We start from the raw sequence: 20,621 nt of genomic DNA on the forward strand, positions 1-20,621 counted from the left end.
GAGCCGAGGTTGCCTACCCCTGTGCTAGTGTATTGAAGTCACAAGATCCCAGGAAATGATTTGGAATTCCCAAGATGATACAACCAGGGGGTTGGGCATAACCAGGGCTTTTTTTCTCATAGAACACTCAGAACGGCGTTCCGGCACCTTTTTTTTTTTTTGCAAAAAAAAGCTCCCTCTATTGACTTTAGGTATAGGCAAACTTGGCTCTTTTTATGACTCGTGGACTTCAACTCCCAGAAATCCTGAGCCAGCCATGCTGAGGGGAAAGAGAGAGGTTTCCAAGCTGAGCCATGCTGGTTCAGGAATTCTGGGAGTTGAAGTCCTTGAGTCATAAAAGAGCCAAGGTTGCCTACCCTGCACTAGAGGAGGACATTACAATTATTTACAAGGTTACTTCTTTAGTAACTAAACTTTTAGAATCTAAAACAGATAATTCAAAAAAGCCAACAGGAAAGAACCTCACAATTTTCATCTGCTTCTGTCTTTTGGAAGGTAAAATTAGATAACAAAATAATCTATTTCCTATGTTAACATCTCTGCAATGAAATCAATAAAGTTAACAGGAAAGAAATGACAAACATTTTTCTCAATGTAATATGTCTAATTTAGCTGATGGTAAAAAAATAGTATCTTTTGTAAATACTCTTGAAAACTATTTTGAATCTATAACCATCTATTACAACTAAAGCACTTTAAATTAATCAATTCTTAAGAATGAAATATTCTTAATTTGGACTTTACTTTTACTGTTTGGACTGTTGTGTGTTTTGGAAAATAGATTATTTAGAATCTAGTTATGTTGCACTTCAGTCTTTAAATAATTAACCTAGTATATACATAACAATATATGAAGTTTTCCATGGTGAGGTTAACATCAATAACATTTATTAAAAAGGCTAAAATAATTTCTGGTGGTATTATCTATACATTAAAATTTTGTTTAGTCACAATCTTTCACTTTTCACATTATGGACAAGCAGTGGTCATCTATCCTAGCAAAAGATGTTACATATGTGCATAAGCGTAGTTCGTAGCATATGCCTTTTTAAAAATATCAAACATGCAAAGAAACAAAAATAAGTCCAAAATATCTGTATTACATCCAGAAATGCCAACTTTGCAACCAATATTTCTCATCCATAACTATGGCACCCTAAGGATACCTGCTTACATGCAAATGCTTCTCTGGGATCAGTAACACAGCAGGGATTGCTTTTTCCTTCCAGTAACAGATTGCTGGGAAATACCAAACATGGCCTTGAGAATTCCAATGTTTGTTACAAATTTTTCTGGATGCGGTTGGAAAGAGGCTGTTTGGCGCCGGAGACCACTGCCACGAGGAACACAGCTTTGGGTCAGGGTTTGGAGCAGCTTCAGGTGGGGGCTCAGCACGGGCAGCGGCGTGGCAACTGTGGGGAGGAGAATTCCCACAGCTGTGGGGAGGGGAATCCCCACGGCATGTGGCTCCGAGTTACAGGGGCGGGGGTGCAAAGGACAGGCAGCAACGCCGTAGCAAGACACCGGCATCGCTCCCAGTGACAGCACCTCTGAGTTACAGCACCTTTTTTTATTTTAGAAAAAAAGCACTGGGCATAACCATGGCTGCATATCACTTCTTCAATTATGAATGTCTTGCTACACTAAGGTAATGGATTTGATTCTTCGTCTAGCATTCTAACTATGACATTGAAATGGATTTCCAAGCAAAACAGAACCATGAATGAAGGCAAATATGTGTGTCCCAGGATAAAGTTGCAAGATTGAATCTGGTCTGGTCACCAGGACCAGAGATTTAATCTTCTGAGGTTTCAGATTCGTGCTGGAGCCCATCTTCAGGGAACTTCTCTCTACTAGGATACGTGCTTTGGGCTGTCCTGTGAGTCATATTTATGTGGCACTTTCCTATTGGTGGATTGGTGTGTTGATGGCTGGCGATTGGCTATTGTTTCCTTGTGCTGCCCAGCCCTCGGCTCCTAAGTACTTGATAAACTGGTGGTAAATCAGCACTTCTGTTAGCTGACAAGGGGCTCGTTTCCCAGGCTTCAGTTATTTCCACCAATCAGCCACTAGGAAGGTACCGCATAAATACGACTCACATAATAGCCCAAAGCACGTATTCCAGTAGAGACCAGGTTTCCTGAATGTGCAAACTCCAGCATGAGTCTAAAAGCTCAGAAGAATAAATTTTGGTCCCAGAGACTGACCCAGATTTGATCTTGCAAAACAGAATCAAACCTACAACCGCTAATACTTTTTGTCCATCACATGATTAACTCACTAGAACAGAAAACTAATTCCTTGATTGGGGAAAAAAAACAGGGATACAGTTTCATTAAGAAGAACTGTTCAGGTTATTCCAAAGGTGTGTTCTGGCCATTAATATTGATTTTTTTTGCTTTTATAACTAGGAGGCTATTCAATAAATAGGAGTAATGATGCTTGTAGAGCAATTCCTATCTCTCATCACAACACGGTTCTTAATTCACTTACTTGGCCATGCCAGCATATATTCTTTGTTTCTCTCTCCTTTCACCTAACCCTATAAATAGAAACTACTTTTGTTTCCCTTCAGTTGTAAAATGGGACGGTGTATTATAAATGGATTCTGCAAAAAATGCCATTGTCTCCTGGCAGCCAGTCCTACAAAATCTGCTTATTAAAAAGCCATTATCAGTATGTGGGGTCCTATATTATTCCTGTGACGAAAGAGTCAGCAGGGCAAACTGGAAATAATAGCCAATGCTGCTTTCCTAAAAACTCTCTGGCCACAGCTATCAATTTATATTGCAAACATGATGAGCTTGTGAGCCTCTGTGTGCTTAACAATGACAACAAATCCAAACAACAAGAGGGTTTTTCCCCCCTCCCATCAGCATCAAAAATCAACAAAACAAAATCATCTGGAAGGAAATGAGGGAAAAGAAAACAAATCATGTCATATCGATCGAGGGTCCCTGAACCCCCAGGCTATAGACAGATACCGGGCCACGCAGTTGGAAGTGAGCAATGGCGACTGAGCAAAGCTTCATCTGCCTATGTGTGGGATCTAGGCTACATGCAAAAACATCCCCCGCCCCCATCAGTCCATGAAAAAATTGTCTTCCATGAAACCGGTCCCTAATGCCAAAAAGGTTGGGGACTGTTGACATAGGTGGCTATTTTTCAGCTCATGAGGCACAACTTTGGCTGTTGCTGTCTGGCCCTTGTAGATTGCTTTTATTTTGAAGGCAAATACTTTCCCCCCACCCCCACCCCCAAATTTATGTATGTGTGTCTGTGCAGGCCTAAGATCTTTACAGTCCCAATTTCTCATGCTGCCCTTTGGGAAAATTAATTGTCCATTCCTGGAGAAGGGAACTTCTCGAAACAGCCATAGTATTGCTTATTCTGAAACAGCCATTGTGAGGACTGAAGTGTTTGTGGGTTTTCTACCGGGGTTCTAGCTATTTGCTGTCTGGGACAGAGAAATAAAACCTGTCCCTTTCTTCTCTCTTCTCTCTCCAAGTCAAGATGCAAAGTTTCAAAGGCCAGCCAACCTCCTGCAAGACGGAAAATACACCCAGCACCTTCTCTTCTCCTTGGGAGTAAAGCAGTCACCATTCTGCAATAAATAGTGCTTTGAAAATGTACCTTTTTTTGTGAGAACCCAAATTGATTGCCTGAGGAAATGACATCACTCAATCCAATCTTGGAATATCTCTTGGCATTTATCTATTAGCACTGGAGGTGGTGCTTTACATCACAAATTGGAAAGGGTGTTTTTCGTCCCCTGGGGAACATGTTAAGGGTCAGAGCCAGCAGCAGTGTTTCTTCAAAGCTTATCCAAAGGTTCCTGTGAAATTTGAATTTTGCTCTATTACATCTATATTCCTCTTCTGTACCTTCAAATATGTTCCATCATTTCATCTTCACAGCAAGCTTGTTCTGATATAGATTGAGATGAGTGATAACAAGCCAGGTCATCCAGTGGGGTTCATGGTTGTGTAAGAACTTGTATTGTGTGGGCCAAAAATCTTTGCTACTATATCACACAGGTTTTCCTCACTTTTGAGAGTGTCATTTAAACTTTGGGTGGAATTTAAAAGAGGTTTTATAATGGGGCTAAGGGTGATTTGATTTTCGAATTTAGCTTACGTAGGATGTTTCTTGCGCTTGCAAAATGTAATTGCTCTGTGCTTCAAACCAGGATATATGGCTGTGATCTAGATTTGATGGTGGAAATGTGACTTGGGGTATGTGAGGGAATGCACATGTGTGGGTACCTTCTTAAGGAGCTACCAACAGATGTGATCTGATGCCTTCCCCCCTCAAATAGTCCAAATCATCTGGACCAAAAGACCTCCAAGTCCCTTCCACCACCATCATCAATACTACTACTATTATCTTTTGTCATTGAATTCAGATTTTTGCATAGTTCTAATTATAGCAAAATTTATCTGACAGGATATTTTCCAGCAATGTATAGCATCTTCTAGAGGATTTTTTTTTAAAAAAAATCTTAGTGATTTTGTGTAGACGTCAACTCCTAGAATTCCCCAGCCATCATGTTGATCAGGGGTCTTCAAAGTTGGCCCTTTTATGACTCATGGACTTCAACTACCAGAATTCCTCAGCCAGGCACACTGATGTTGGTAGTGATGGAATGAGTTGAGAACAAACACTGTTCTAGACTCATTCCATTACTATTGTTGCAAACAAAAATTTATTGTACTTTAGTTCAATAACAGTTGGATGATGTTACAAAAAATTATTAGTCATTAGGTAGAAATAACCACAGTGTTATTAGCTAGGACTATAAAAATCCCCCCCCCCCCTGAATTTGTCTTGGTACACTGTTCCCTGTTTTTATTCATTTCTTCCTTGTAGCCATCTTTTTAACTTTGCCCTTTCATCTATAGAAAAATATATCCCATTTTAACTATTGGAGAATCCTGTGGTCCAATTTCTCACAAACCTGTGGTCCATGTCACACAATCACAGCCCTACTTAGAACATTTGAAAGTATGAAGATATTGTTACTATTGAGCAAACCAAGGGGAATTCATAGAAAATCAGAATTCAGAGTAGCAGCAGCAGCAAAAACATGGATCTAATTGGATCTGAAATACAAACACATGGGGTGCAATCTTGGAGTATAATTCTAAGTATGAATTTGTGGTGATTGTTAGAATTACTTGTCCAATTTGACAAAATTATGCCAGATGATACAATATTATATAATGTAATTCTTACATTTGTTGTGCTTTTTTTAAAAAAAATCCATACAAATCTATTTACAGAACAGAAGCATTTAAAAAACCAAATGGTGAAACATCCCTGGTGGCTCAGTGGGTTAGGATGCTGAGCTTGTCGATCAGAAGGTTGGCAGTTTGGCGGGTCGAATCCCAAGTGCCGTGTAACAGAGTGAGCGCCTGTTACTCGTCCCAGCTTCTGCCAACCTAGCAGTTCAAAAGCACGTAAAAATGCAAGTAGAAAAATAGGGACCACGACGGTGGGAAGGTAACAGCGTTCCGTGCGCCTTTGGCGTCTAGTCATGCCGGCTACATGACCATGGAGACATCCTCGGACAAGCGCTGGCTCTTCGGCTTTGAAATGGAGATGAGCACCGGCCCCTAGAGTTGGAAACGACTAGCATGCATGCACGGGGGAACCTTTACCTTTACCTTATCTCTTCTTTTCTGCATGCATTTATATACATATAAGCAAAGCAATCTAATATAAGACATCTCCCATGGGCTGAGAAACATGTTCTCTAGTCGCTTTGATACTCCATTTTCTGCTACTGTTGATCACTTTTCTAATGAAAGGAAGATACCAGATTAAATTTCATACTGTGATAAATATAATTTAGCTATTTCACTCCTGTACACACACACACACACACACACACACACACACACACACACACACACACACCTTTGCCATATCTAGGAAAGATGTTTTGATTTCTAATGGTTCCATCACTGCTGGATTTATTTTGCTTTATAAAGCAATGCTTTAATAATGTCCTACTCTATCACACATTCAGAAAAGTGGCTTATTTCATAGAGTGTTTGAAGCTCGTTTTTACTTCCATTGTCAAATTAGCAAGGTATTTTTCCTTCGGTTTCTGACGTTAGCATAGCTGGATCTCATCCAAGAGTATGAAGCTTAAATTGCCAAAGAGTGAGAGAGCCTGACCTTGGATGTGACTCATCGCTTGGCTGTTGATGGAAGAGTAATTTGAGGGAAAATCATTTTAATCAGTGTCGCGTAATGTCTTATAATTTTCTAGGACACAATTTCTGAAAGGTCCAAGATATTTGTTCTCGTGAATTTGCATTGTCGTCTCCCTCCCTTTCCCCTTACCAACTGATTTTGCAATATATTCTCTGGTTTGATAGTAATGGTCAAAGAGATCAGCAGGTGCTAATTTAGTTTTAGGGGCCATGTTCCAGATTACCAACAATAATAATGTTTACAAAAATACATAAACACAGTTTTGATAAATAAAATTCTGGAGTTCATATCTATTCAGAAAATAGCGAGGTGAATAAGCAAAGAGACGGTGGACAAGTTTATCATTCTTTTTTCCGCGTTGTTTTTTGTTGGTTAATTTTTCTCCTAGATAATTAATTTTTCTCTTGTAAAATCCAGAAGTTTATTTGACCTTGCCACCAAGGATATAGATAGGCTAAAGGAGAAAATGCCACTGGAATAGGATTTGTAGCAGGGCAGAAAAAAGACTTCTCCTAACACTTATTTTTAAATGCAAAGAAGCAGAACATCTACTTCTTACATGAGATTTTATACTGCATGCAGTTTGATTCCAGTATGTTGGATAGTGTGTCACCGGATGAGATTTAACTAGGATACTTATACATCTACTTCTCTATTACTGTGTATTAGGGGATTGCCAGATGTATTTGTTGAGTTGCCAGATCATTAGAATTGCTTGGGAAGTGGATGAATTAATGTCTTGCCAAGTATCCAGTATATAACAATGAATCTTCTGCCATTTATCTCTTGTCTTTCAGCCCTTTTATCTGTGTTAGGAAGCCTGCTATTAATACATAGCTGTATGTTTGGTGCTGAAATATGCCCAATTTTCTCCTTGTATTTGTTTTCTGCTTTTGGGGATACTAAAGGTTTTCATGGATTTAAAAAAAAAACTCTCACTGATTATCACTCTCAAATTGGGCCGTACTTACTCTTAATTGTCTTTCATGGACTATCTTACTTGCCAATGACCCAGCTTTGTCTGATTGCTCTGTCGCAGCAGAACAGAACAAATAATGGTTAAATAGATCTCTAAGGTCCTGGCAAATAGATGGGGAAGAAATGGAGGTAGTGACAGATTTTATTTTCCTGGGCTCCAAGATCACTGCAGATGGGGACTTTAGCCAAGAAATTAAAAGACGCTTGCTCCTCAGGAGGAAAGCAATAGCAAATCTAGACAGCACACTTAAAAGCAGAGACATCACCCTGTCAACAAAAGTGTGTATAGTCAAGGCTATGGTCTTTCCAGCTGCAATGTATGGCAGTGAAAGCTGGACCATAAAAAAGGCTGAGCGCCAAAGAATTGAGGCCTTTGAACTATGGTGCTGGAGAAGACTCCTGTGAGTCCCTTGGACTGCAAGGAGATCAAACCAGTCAGTCCTAGAGGAGATTAACCCTGACTGCTCTTTAGAAGGCCAGATCCTGAAGCTGAAACTCAAATACTTTGGCCACCTAATGAGGAGGAAGAACTCACTGGAGAAGAGCCTAATGCTGGGAAAGATTGAGGGCAATAGAAGAAGGGGACGACAGAGAATGAGGTGGCTGGATGGAGTCACTGAAGCAGTAGGCATGAGCTTAACTGGACTCCAGAAGATGGTAGCGGACAGGAAGGCCTGGAGGAACGTTGTCCATAGGGTCGCGATGAGTCGGACACGACTTCACAGCTAACAACAACAACAAGATCTCTAAGGAAGTTCACCTATTATTAGTATGCACAACTGAACAGTCAGAGTCATACTGCTGCTGAAATAGGCTGTGTAGAATTATAAAATGAAGTAAAAACACTGATGATATAAGCTTGAGTTATCTGATAAGGATGTAGCAGACCTCTCTGCTTGTACAAAACAAGATCATACTCCAATAAAGGGATCAGTACCTTAATTTGGAGAGCCTAAAGTTGTATTAAGAAGAAAAGTGGACACATTCTGAACTCAGGAAAACTTTCCATCAAACCACCGAGACACAATAGGCGGCTGACCAATAGACACAACATCATTTTCTTTACAGAAACTGGACCCAATGTTACCTTTTCTAACAGATGCTAGACCGCAATATACCATAATATATGCGAGGCTTTACCTCATAAAAAGAGGTAGGATTTTTTTTAATGCAGGAGAAGAAACAATTGAGATTCCCCATGGTGAAGCACTTTAAATTACCTTGAAACCTCTCTAGGCAATGCCAACCACTGTGTCTTCCAATAACTCAAATTGCTGAAAGAGGTAATTAGAATAGGAAAAGCCAAGTAATACAGTCACTCTGATATTACGGGTGAGGGGGTAAAGTTTACAAACCAGGTTGGTATTAAACCAAAGCACCCTTTCAGACAATAGCACAACTCTAGTAGTTTCCATTAGAAGTGAGATCCACCCCCAAACTTTTAATTCCTATTGATCCTTTCAATAAAAAGACATTTGTTTAAACTGTCAATTAAAAATGTCGAGATAATTTTGAAATGCATACATGTAGAAAGAAAAGTTTACATATAAAATAACATGTGATATCTTCTCAGTGCATTTAGTATACCTCAACAGGCAAATTCCAACAGCAATAAATGAAAAATAGTTTATAAGATTAGAGAAAGGTCATAAGTGTTCCATGGAGACTGAGAGCATTTTTTAAAAAAACTCTGCCTCTCAATTTGCACATTCTTCAAGGTCAATCAGGCCAGGAATGTAATGTCACAGTGGTGGGATACAAATAAGTGAACAACCGGTTCTCTGTGTGGATGCTGCTTCCGGAAGTCCATTCTGGGCCTGGGCAACAAAAACTTAGCTACCGGTTCTGCTGAACTTTTACGAACTGGTTGAATCCCATCACTCCAATGTCATTTAACAATGTACTTTTTACTGTAAAGCTATAGTAACATAATCTTGCATGTCTGAATGTGATTCCCCTCACTGTCACTTTATTTTTGTGAGAACTGGATAGAGCTTGTGCGAGACTTTTACTCATGTTACATTTCTGCTCTGGGCTCAATCCTTCTTTATCTGACCATTGACTTGGTAGTAGGTCCTCAGCCTGTCTCTCTACATCACATCAACATTACTAATGTTAACTAATGTCTCACCAATAGATGAAAATAGCACAGACAAAGTTAACTATAGGGTCTTTGGTGCTCTCTGAGCTTGGTTGTTTTCTTGCAGACATTTCATTACCCAACTAGGTAACATCATCTGTTCTGGTGGGTAATGAAATATCTGCAAGAAAACAACCAGGCTCAGAGAGCATCAAGGGCCTCTAACTTATCTCTGTTGCTTTTACCAGCAAATGAAATCATTCTTTCATTGGAATTATTGTTATTGGAATGTTGGCCTAATGTAGAATCAGGTCTCCTCCCCCGCTTCTCTTTGATACAATATAACCTATCCACATGAATCCTGGCTTTTTTTTAAAGTACATTTAAATATAATACTATGGGAGTTTTAAAAATTACGCTTTGGGCTGTGGTAGAAAAAATATACTCTTCTTTCAATCAAGTCAAAACTATAGAATCAGTAAAAGGAAATTTTTAGTGGCTGATGATGAAACGACGATAGTAGGAAAAGAAAAGGCAAGGAAACAGATGTCTATGGATTTTATAACACTGCCCTGAAAACCCAGGACCTGTATATGAAATATATAACCTATTTTTTAAAAAGCATCACATACATACTCATTGTGTTTCAGTATCTATCATCAGTACTTTTTTAAAAGATGGGGCCTTCATTTGTGTGTGAAATAAATATGGCTCTTGTTCCTGTTTTGCCTACCACTGGTGTTTAAAATTTTATAGATATAACTATATCACTCCCCAGGCACTAAGGTAAATTTCCCTCCACACACACACCCCACACCCCCGCCAACATATTTGCAGAGCTGGCATATAGTACAAGATTCATTTTGATCAGAAGAAAATATAATGTGCAGACTGAGCTAAAAGCAAAATGAACGTCTATCATCAATAAATGATATATTTTCATTAGGACACTATCGCCACTTGTGACTTACGCATATAAAAGGATTGTGTAGGGTGCAGAAAAGCAGCTTATATTAATAGAAACTGACAAAGAAACATTATAATGTTGGTTCTAGAAAATAAAAGTGTTTACTGTAGATTCTGGATTTGTTTTCTTCCAGGGAAAATAAAACTACTAATATAGTGCAGATGGTTTAATAAAGAGTTAGCCCACGCCGAAGTGTGTACTTCCAATTTTGACAGACAAGTAGAAGAACTACAGGGATCACAACTCTACATTCTTCCTGTTACTATTCTTTAGATTTTAGATCAGGGAGGTTTTCAAATGTCAGGCAGCCATAGTTATACCTGATTTATACAAAACCCAGAGTAGAGCATAGACTGATTACCATCCATAACAAATTATGAGATCATCTGCAGTATGCCAAACCCTGCAGTGCCTCCTTTGGTCTATTGTGACATGAAGTAGGGTGGTAGTTGTTCTGTCCCAGCCTACGTGAGTCCTTGTTATGCTCACAAGGAGAAACCCCTCTTCCAAGAAACAGGCAGGAACTGCAAGAAACAAAACAACCCCTTTTATTCTCACAGACCTGAGTCAATGTCCAAGGCAAACAAACACAGTCCACAGAAACTCAATCCTCAACATGAACAGTTGTCTTTTGCAACCAGTACCTCCCACACCTTCCCTTTTATAATTCAGCCAAGCCGTGGCTTCCTAATGCCTTCTCCTTTGCCTTTGGAGCCACCCCATTGCATTCCTCTGTCCTACCCGCTTCTCTTGTCTGCGCTTTCATGCATCCTGGATTTGTCCCAACTGATCTTCATTAGTGTCCCACTCAGGCTCCCAGCACACAGCTGTGTCTCAGCCTGAGCGCGAATAAAGGAGCCAGGATCCTCGTCCAACTGTAAGTCTTGGAGCTCCTCAGAGCCTTCCTCTGACTCTAATGTCACTCCAGGCTCCTCCTCCTCATCTCATTCCTTAGACTCAGCTGCCTGATCCACTGGCTGGCAAGGAATCACAACAATAGTATCTACAGCAGCTCTTGTTCCATTTTTCCACACTTCCTACTTTAAACAAAGAGTTACAAGCTATGACTATTACACTATCAATAGCAAAAGCTCAGATTTGCCTCTTCAGATCAGTTTCCTGAAGGAAACATAAGATATTAGTTATGATTTGGAACTTAATCACACATATCTCTATTCTCTGGGCAATATTTTTATGTACAGGTAATCCTCAACGTACAACCATAATTGAGCCCAAAGTTTTTGTCACTAAGCAAGACATTTGTTAAGTGAGTTTTGCTCAAAAGCCACTTTGTTAAGCAACTTTTTTTGTCACAGTCACTGCAGTTCTTAAGTTAATAATGTGCTTGTTAAATGAATCTGGCTTCTCCCATTGACTTTGCTTGTCAGAAGGTCGCGAAAGGTAGATCACGTGATTTTGAGACACTGCAGTGGTTGGGGGAAAACCCACATAGAAGCTAACATGCAAAGACTGTTTCCTTTTTACTTTGTAATTCAAAGTAAACTGAATCAGTTCCATCCATAACTGAGGTTAGAAAACAAATTTATCTCTTGGTCATAAAATTTTAAACCAGAACTTATTTTAGTAATCCATTGGCCTCTTTTTTAATTCTGCACATTTGAAAAGAATTACTCAGACATTTTTCTTTGTAAGCTATAAAAATGCAGCTGATCCCCACATCGTTATATAGAAATATATGTATTGATGTATTATAGTCCAAAATCACCAATGAAATAATTAGGAGTTCCAAGTGATACTTTTCTAGAATCAGGGAGGCATATAAGAAATTCATCTGACCTCAGATTAAAAAAAGAAAAGGCCATATTTTACTTTCATTTACTTTGATCACACATTGTCATATCCCTTAATGCACAGTGTTTCAAATGAAAAGGAGGAAGCAATCATCTCTTTACTATTATGAATTCTCAGAAGCTTTTAATATATCGCTATAATGCTCCTGAGATCTGCTTTTAATGCTGCCATGAAAAGGTTGGGCAGAGGTTGGGCAGAGTTAAATATGTTTGCCAATCACATCCTTTGTTTAATTCTTCCTAACATCAAAGCTCCATTGCATAATGTGAAAAGTTGAGTAGGTCACAGTCTATGGATTGTGAAATGTTTATTATTGTGAATGTGGGAATGAACAAAGCTGCTGTGAATTAACACAAGAGCAGCTCTCAAATATTTGCCCTTTAGTCAAGGCCTTGTAGGTTTTGACCAAGTTCATTTAGTAGTTGTTGCTTAGCTTGAGATGCAAATGGCAGTTCACGTTTAGGAATTTTAACGTGAATTGGTTCAATTCATACCTCCTAAGTTAACTCATGGATTAGAACATAGTTATCCACTGATTTAATACTCTTCCCATGCAATCTTTCTCTTAAAGAAAATGTAAAATGTACATTTTGGCTGCAATCTTATTTTCCCTTGAGCATGCCCCAGAGATTATAAAATTCATGAATATTCCTCTCTAAGATCAGACAGAGGACACTGACCTCAGAAGGGGAATTCTATTGTTAGCAATTTACTCATGTTATCCATCAGCCTACAGCAATATCTGTTTCTAACAGCACAATCCTCTTCCAGAAAGGCTAAACAGAGATGTGTTAATTCACCTGGGCTGGGCCTGAAGGACCTCACATCTCATGGATTTTAAGATTATTTAGTTACCTAGTAGATTCCTTTTGAAATTGACACATACTCGGTGTCATTTCCAGATTCATTCCCATCTGTTGGGCATCCACATAGTTGTTCTGCCAGAAGAAGCCTAGATTATCTCGAAGGAGAAGGTTTTAAGAAGATATCTATTAGAGGAGCTTTATGGTCTGCACTTGTCCACCTATGTAGGTTAAGCTAAGTAGAAGGTGCACTTAGAATCCGAATGTTAATGAGGGAGACGTGCTTAGCTAAGCAGATATAGAGGTTACATTGCATTTTCCTAGCTTCTGACAAGCTGTTGTATATTTCAGTGAGCAATGACATTCTCATATTTGAAACTGGACAGGAGACCTCAGTTGCTGATGATGGAACTAATATGTTTCTACCACAACTCTGGAAAAAAACCCGTCACAGAGGAATAGGATGTGCAGGCATGCTTAGCAGATTATCAGTCATGGTAAATTTAATTTCTTTAGCAAATAAGAAGGATAAGACTGAAAAAAAAACAGCACTGGGAATCTGCATCAAAATGAGGGTTCTTGTTAGCATGTCTCGCCACATCTGCTAAATATGAACTGGAATTAGATCGTATGAACAATGAGTCAATTTCCCCTTTTGCGGAATTTTAGTTAGTTCTGCTTTCCATTTTCCTATAAATCTGTTTTGATGGAATTATCAAAATTTTTGATTTGGAGCATGTATAATATGTCACAAATTACAGTGAATTCTATCACTACCTATACCTATGTGTTATCGAGATAGAGACGTGTACCAAACATTAAGGGAAAAAAAGATACAATTGTGTCCATATGCTGTTGTGCACGGATTTATTTGACTGTTGGTAAAATACTACAGATGTAGAACACTCGTGCAAGATTATGTGAATTTATAATACAATGATGCATCCCTTCAGAATGTGTTGAGTAATCTTATAAAACTGATATTAGAAATTTTCCACTATTTTCATGGCTATAAAGAAATCAAGAAATAGCACATTCTTTTTTCTCTTTTGTCGGTCCTACTGGACAACAAGTCCATTTTATATCCTGTACAATAGGATAAGGTCACTCTTGAGTATTATTGGGGGAAATTACAACTGCCATGCAGGCAGATACAGAAACATGTAAAAATAATTAAACAAGATGAAAGATTTAGGGAGAAAATTCTGCAAAATAGATTTTTGGAGGGAGCAAGTGAAAGAAGGAAAAAAAGAGTCCACTGAACAGATACAGAGCAAGTGAGGCCTATGTACGTGATCCTTGACTTACATCCCTTTGTTTAGTAACCATTCGAAGTTACAATGACACCGAAAAAAGTGACTTATGACCATGTTCCACACAGACGACCATTCCAGCATCCCCGCAGTCAGGTGATCAGAATTTGGATGCTTGGCAACTGGCTCATATTTATGACAGTTGCAGTGTCCCAGGGTCATGTGATTATCTTCCGACAAGCAAAGTCAATGGGGAAATTGGATTCACTTTACAACTGGGTTACTAAATTAATAACTGCAGTGATTCACTTAACAACTGTGACAAGAAAGGTTGTAAAATGGGGCAAAACCAGTAGTGAGATTTAGCCAGTTCACACCACTTTGATAGAACCAGTAACTATTTTTTTGTTGTTGCCCAGGCCCAGAATGGACTTCCAGAAGTGGCATCCACACAGAAAACTGGTTGTTCACATATTTGAATCCCACCACTGGGCAAAACTCATTTAACAGCTGTCTTGCTCAGCAATGGATATTTTGGGCTGACTCATGGCACAGGATCACCAAGAGCCTTGGTGGAGCAGTGGGCTAATGCCTCCTTAAGTAACACCAGCTGCCTGCAATTAGTGCAGGTTCGCATCCCACCAGGCTCAAGGTTGACTCAGCCTTCCATCCTTCCGAAGTAGGTAAAATGAGGACCCAGATTGTTGGGGGCAATTAAGCTGACTTTGTAATAATGCCGCTTGGGGGGGGGAAAGCCCTAATAAGCAGGCATATAGATAGAATGAAGGCTACTGCTAAGCTTGTAAGCCGCCCTGAATCTTCGGAGAAGGGCGGGATATAAATGGAATTAAAATAAATAAAATAAATAGTCACTTTCACAGAACCTGCTGAAAGCAGGCAGACAGCGCTTTAGCAGACACGTTGAGAGGATTAGAAAGAACGATGCTCACAATAGTGTTTTCTACTGCAGGGCTTTTCAACCAGTGGTAAAGGTACCACCTGTGGTACATTGGCACTTGGCAGGTGGTACGCGACCATCCTAGAAAAGTGGTAGCGGGGGAGGGGAATGAGCTGAACCAGTGGCAGCCCCTCACAAGCCTGAGCGAAAGATGGCTGGAGCTGCACGGCTGTCAGGGCTCAGCAGAAGCACTAGGATCAGCGCCAGGCTCCAGCTGGAGCTTGGTGCTGATCCTGGCACTTCTGCTGAGCCCAGGAGAACTGCCAATCAGCTGGAACATTGCAGCATCTCCAGGGTCTTGTGATTTACATTCAGATTCTTGGCAACGGATTCATATTTATGATGCTCACAGTGTCCCAGGGTCATGTGAAGTGACCAAACCCTGCTGCAACCACCCAGCAGATGGGGGGAATAAAAGCCAAACACCCCCCACCCCACCCCACTGCCAATCCTCAACAGAAATGCTCATGACAATGAAAACCTCGGACAGGAGGAAGAGTGCTGCCAGGCAGGCAGGTATCTTGCTCGGCTGTGGCTTGGGGGCACTTTTTTCAGTTCCGTTGTAACTTTGAACAGTCACTAAGTGAACTGTTGTAAGTCAAGGACTACCAGTACTTCATCACTTTTTTCCTTTTTTTGGTCAAGTATTTGACACCTTGCTTGGCGACTGGTGGTACTCGGATGTTGCCATATCCTAAAAGTGGTAAAATGGGTGAAAAGGTTGAAAAGCCTTGTGTTCTGTACCAGCCTGCTACCGGCCCTGCAGAAAAGGCAGGGACAACCCCTTTACAAATGGCAAGAGGCTGGAATTAAGCCTGCCAAATTTATTAACATAAAACAGCAAAACAAGACATCAACCATAAAACAGGAGCTATGAAACAGGAACTAATCAAGCGGTTGCCTTCAGCAAACCAGCCCTCCCACACATTCCCCTTTTATACAGTTCAGGGCATGGCTTCTCTCTGCCTCCTTCCGAAGTGCCCCATTGCCTTCCTCTGTTTACTCCTGATTGACTGCCTCCTGCGTCGGGCGTCCTTGAACAGGGCCAGCTGTGGGTCATCTTCATCCACGCTGTCAGGCTCACACAGCTGGGTCTCTGTCATGACCAGGTGGGAGGGGCCTGGCTGAGGGCTCTGCGGAGCCTCAAGGCCATCATCAGCAAGCTCTTCAACACCCCCCTTCTCCTCCTCTGAGTCGTCCGACCCAACTGCCGAACCCACAGGCTGACCCTGAATCACAACACCTTGTTCTACTGTACTTCAAAAAATGGCACCTACAAATTTCTACCAGCGCCAGCCTGGTCTAGGATTTTCACTTTTGAGGTTTATTCTGTGTCAAAGAACTTTGAGGTATTGTTTACCTTAAAGAATCTTTATATGAGCAGCATAGCATTGGCACTAACATAATGGAAGCCAAATACTGAGTTCTCCTCTGAGCACATAGTATCAAAGCACAATTCCCTCCTCCAGTTAACAGTCATAAATCACATTCTCCAATTAGTTTGAAATGCAGGCTTCCCCTCCAGTTCTCCAGCCCGCCAATTCTTATCATCTCTTATTTCAATAACCTTGATTCTCACACTAGGTACAGTATTGTTATGAATAGCTAAACTCCTGTGCACATTTCTCCCCCTCAGCATCATCTAACTCTAACTTTAAGAGTAAAACCAAAGAAGAAAATGGTTGCATCTCCATCTGTTGTCAAAGCAAAAGCATTCAATGTTAGCAGTGTTGACAGTCTGCTTTAGGTAGCCTTTGTATTTCTATAGGTTGCTAGATGGGGCCTTTCCCCATTCCTTTCCCCATTCTCTAGTGAGTGTCCTCTACATTCATTTTTCAGGAGGAGAACATGCTCAGGTAAAGCATGAACCCGCTATACTTTGTGAGGCAGGTCCCTGGCATCGTGTCTGTTTCTTCTAAATCCCCTGATTGAGAGCCAGAAAACCAGTTCCTATCTGCAAATACCATTGGTGCATTCACACATTAGGGCGAATAATAGAGTTCAGAGAAGATCAAATGAACCACAAGCAGTCCTCAGCTTACGACCACAACTGAACCCCAAATTTTCTGTCATTAAGTGAGACATTTGTTAAGTGCCCCATCTTATGACATTTATTGCCACAGTTGTTAAAATAAATTAGCGATATGGTTGTTAGCTGAATCTGGCTTCCCCACTGACTTTGCTTGTCCCAAAAGGCGATCACATAACCTTAGGACCCAGCAACCATCATAAGTATAAACCACTTGCCAAGCAGCTGAATTTTGCTCACGTGATCATGTTGTTGTTGTTGTTAGCTGCGAAGTCGTGTCCGACCCATCGCGACCCTATGGACAATGTTCCTCCAGGCCTTCCTGTCCTCTACCATCTTCTGGAGTCCATTTAAGCTCACGCCTACAGCTTCAGTGACTCCATCCAGCCACCTCATTCTCTGTCGTCCCCTTCTTCTATTGCCCTCGATCTTTCCCAGCATTAGGCTCTTCTCCAGTGAGTCCTTCCTTCTCATTAGGTGGCCAAAGTATTTGAGTTTTAGCTTCAGGATCTGGCCTTCTAAAGAGCAGTCAGGGTTTATCTCCTCTAGGACTGACCGGTTTGATCGCCTTGCAGTCCAAGGGACTCGCAGGAGTCTTCTCCAGCACCATAGTTCAAAGGCCTCAATTCTTTGGCGCTCAGCCTTTCTTATGGTCCAACTTTCACTGCCATACATTGCAACTGGGAAGACCATAGCCTTGACTATACGCACTTTTGTTGACAGGGTGATGTCTCTGCTTTTTAGTGTGCTGTCTAGATTTGCCATGGCTTTCCTCCCCAGGAGCAAGCGTCTTTTAATTTCTTGGCTACAGTCCCCATCTGCAGTGATCTTGGAGCCCAGGAAAATAAAATCTGTCACTACCTCCATTTCTTCCCCATCTATTTGCCAGGAATTGAGAGGGCCAGATGCCATGATCTTGGTTTTCTTAATGTTAAGTTTCAACCCAAGTTTTGCACTCTCCTTCTTCACCCGCAACAAGAGGCTCTTTAGTTCTTCTTCACTTTCTGCCATTAGAGTGGTATCATCTGCGTATCTTAGGTTGTTGATATTTCTTCCGGCAATCTTAATTCCAACTTTTGATTCATCTAGCCCTGCCTTTCTCATGATGTGCTCTGCATATAAGTTAAATAGGCAGGGTGACAGTATACAGCCTTGCCGGACTCCTTTCCCAATTTTGAACCAATCAGTGGTTCCGTGTCCAGTTCTCACTGTTGCTTCTTGACCCGCATATAGGTTTCTCAAGAGACAAATAAGATGGTCTGGTACTCCCATCTCTTTAAGAACTTGCCACAGTTTGTTATGATCCACACAATCAAAGGCTTTAGCATAGTCAATGAAGCAGAAGTAGATGTTTTTCTGGAACTCCCTAGCTTTCTCCATGATCCAGCGTATGTTGGCAATTTGATCTCTAGTTCCTCTGCCTCTTCGAAATCCTGCCTGTACTTCTGGTAGTTCTCGATCCACATACTGCTGAAGTCTAGCTTGTAGGATTTTAAGCATGACTTTACTAGCATGAGAAATGAGTGCAATGGTGCGATAGTTTGAACATTCTTTGGCACTGCCTTTCTTTGGAATTGGAATGTAAACTGATCTTTTCCAATCCTGTGGCCACTGTTGAGTTTTCCAAATTTGCTGGCAAATTGAGTGTAGCACTTTTACTGCACTGTCTTTTAAGATTTTGAATAGCTCAGCTGGAATACTGTCACCTCCACTAGCTTTGTTGTTGCTCAGCTTTTCTAAGGCCCACTTCACTTCACATTCTAGGATGTCTGGCTCGAGGTCAGTGACCAACTCATTGTGATTATCTGGGACATTAAGCTCATTCTTGTATAGTTCTTCTGTGTAATTTTGCCACCTCTTCTTAATCTCTTCTGCCTCTGTTAGGTCCCTGCCATTTTGGTCCTTTATCATGCCCATTTTTGCATTAAACGTTCCCTTCATCTCTCCAATTTTCTTGAAAAGATCTCTGGTCCTCCCTATTCTATTGTTTTCTTCTATTTCTTTGCACTGTTCATTTAAGAAGGCATTCTTATCTCTTCTAGCTATTCTCTGGAATTCTGCATTCAATTGGGCATATCTATGTTTTTCTCCCTTGCCTTTTGCTTCCCTCCTTTCCTCAGCTATTTGCAAAGCTTCCTCAGACAGCCATTTTGCTTTCTTGCATTTCTTTTTCTTTGGGATGGTTTTGGTTGCTACCTGTTGTACAATGTCGCGAACCTCTGTCCATAGTTCTTCAGGCACTCTGTCTATCAGATCTAATTCCTTAAATCTATTTGTCACCTCTACTGTATATTCAACAGGGATATGATTTAATTCATACCTGAGTGGCCTAGTGCTTTTCCCTACTTTCTTCAGTTTAAGCTTAAACTTTGCAAGGAGAAGCTCATGATCTGAGCCACAGTCAGCTCCTGGTCTTGTTTTTACTGACTGTATAGAGCTTCTCCATCTTTGGCTGCAGAGCACGTGATCATAGGGATGCTACAAAGGTCACGTGAAAAATGATCATCAGTCACTTTTTTAGTGCCGCTGTAACTTTGAACAGCTACTTAATATACTTTTGTAAGTCGAGGACTATCTGTATTGGAGCTTTTTTCTCGACCAATGGACCAATGAAGTGTTGCTGGGGGAAAAAAAATAAACAGAGAAACGATCGATTTTGTTTTCTTTTTAACCATATGAAACAACAAGCTGGTTTCTCCCTGAAGCTAGAAGACTGGTAAAACGGGATGGGTTTTTAAATTCTTTTCACTAACCCAGTGATGGATATTGGTGAAAGTATCAGGAGGAATTGGTCTAGCAATGGAAACCAGGTTTTCAAAGACCCGTCCGCAGTGAGGAAAATGACTGAGCTGGCTTCATTTCTAGACAGCTTTAGCATGAGAAACGAGTAGCTTAAAGTAACCTTGGGAAACCGATGTCTGCAGAAATCTGGGTCTCCCACTGGTTTTGTGTCACCACACTTCCATCGGCTCGTGTGTCTAAAGAAGTTGATAAACATTTATAAGATGAGCTAATTCTCTCAAGGCAGCTTACAACATTCATAAAACATCAGTTAATATAATTTAAATTAGTCAACTAATAACTAATAAAAGCCAAACAACAGAACAACATGCATTCAAATCAATCTCTCTTTAAAAGAAACAGTCGTTCTTCACTCCTTAGAAGATTCCCAAGAATAAAGCCGTCTTTAAGGACTCTTCTTATGCCCTGTAGGTGCCCCAGCAGATAATGGATTCTAAATGAGAAGTGCCACCATGGCAGGGGGAAACCACTTATCTGATTATTGTGACAGGTGAATAAGAAGAGCCAGAGCTGACAGTCAAGGTGCAATCAAATTGTTATGCACTCCAGGCTAAGTAGGTAAAAAGCATTCATGGTCAGCTCTCCTGAGATCCTCCAGTCAATGTATTCAGAATATTCCTAAAACAGACTATCCCTCTTTAATGTCAATCATCACTCAGGAAGAGCTAGCAGATGTGGGCTGCAAAAATCCAAATGGAATTCTCTTGGCTGCTGTCT

At 40.6% G+C, this 20,621-nt stretch overlaps 1 long non-coding RNA gene across 1 annotated transcript; it reads left to right on the top strand.

Moving 5' to 3' along the window:
- The first annotated feature begins 1,116 nt into the window (after positions 1-1,116).
- On the top strand, positions 1,117-3,619 carry LOC310634041. Its single transcript, XR_014491140.1, has 3 exons — positions 1,117-1,380; positions 1,580-1,648; positions 3,509-3,619. It is a non-coding gene; the product is annotated as an uncharacterized lncRNA (long non-coding RNA).
- Positions 3,620-20,621: the final 17,002 nt, after the last annotated feature.

This window comes from Vipera ursinii, assembly GCF_947247035.1.
Source record: "Vipera ursinii genome assembly, chromosome: 2".
Taxonomy (NCBI): domain Eukaryota; kingdom Metazoa; phylum Chordata; class Lepidosauria; order Squamata; family Viperidae; genus Vipera; species Vipera ursinii.